We start from the raw sequence: 1,100 nt of genomic DNA on the forward strand, positions 1-1,100 counted from the left end.
TATGCTATACCTGCAGTTAACAAATGTAATTTTGATAAACCAATCAAATGCCTCTTGATAATATACTGAGAACCATGTTAGTCAAATATATATTCCTAATGGAATTTTTAACAACTATTTTTTATATACCTGGCATGATATATTTACGATAAAGAATACAAAACAAAATCTAGAAATATATTTCTTTCCTATAAATCACATAATATATTCATCTAGGTAGATATGATACCTTTCTCTCTTCAAGCTTCAAGTTATATAGTCGGCAAATCAACTACTGTTCTATTTTACTTGTTTTCGTGACCTACGGTGAGGACGGCGGAAGAACTGGAAGAGTTACCCCTACCAAAGGCAGTTTACGACGTTTTCTATAATTAACTGTTCACGAAGTCAAACTATTTCAAAATCTAATTAAGACCGCATAGGCTGCAACCTGCAACCAATATTAAAGAGAATGTTGAAACCATTACACCATCAGATATGGTAACACTTGATTTGGATAATGATGTAATAACAGGCACACCAGTTGATACATCCCTAGTGTTGGTTCATATTCATGCATAGTTCAAGATAAAAACGTTATAACATTCGATTTATGATCGCCGAAAGAAAAATATTACAGTAAGCAAAAAGATCTGAATGTGTATTTCTTCGCAATTCCTTTATAGGAGCTCTATATGTTTTCCTCTTGAATGCATCACTAAGGTATAAGTTTAGGCTTGTTGAAGGGACATGCTTGTACCTTATAACACGACCATACAAATGAGCAAAATAACGACCAAGTGATTCGATGTCATTATCTCAGACTGCGAAGTCGCGTACCCAGCCAAAGTCTATATTGCAAGTACTCAGCTGCCTTGGTAATAATAATAAAAAAAATCCATTTATAATTTTACCTTCCGCGCGTTCGGTGAAGTCAGTGTCCACATATTGACTTCAAGGCTCATTTCGATACTTACTTGGTCCGCTGACTCTTTGGTCCGGACCTGCGAAGTGTATTTGAACTTTATTATGGTAGACATGTATACATATATTCGTTAAGTCTAATTCGCAAATACGCTGTGATTACTTCAGCACTTACATTGATGCTACAGAAGCCTTTC

Source organism: Penaeus monodon, chromosome 19 (assembly GCF_015228065.2).
Source record: "Penaeus monodon isolate SGIC_2016 chromosome 19, NSTDA_Pmon_1, whole genome shotgun sequence".
In the NCBI taxonomy this organism is placed as follows: domain Eukaryota; kingdom Metazoa; phylum Arthropoda; class Malacostraca; order Decapoda; family Penaeidae; genus Penaeus; species Penaeus monodon.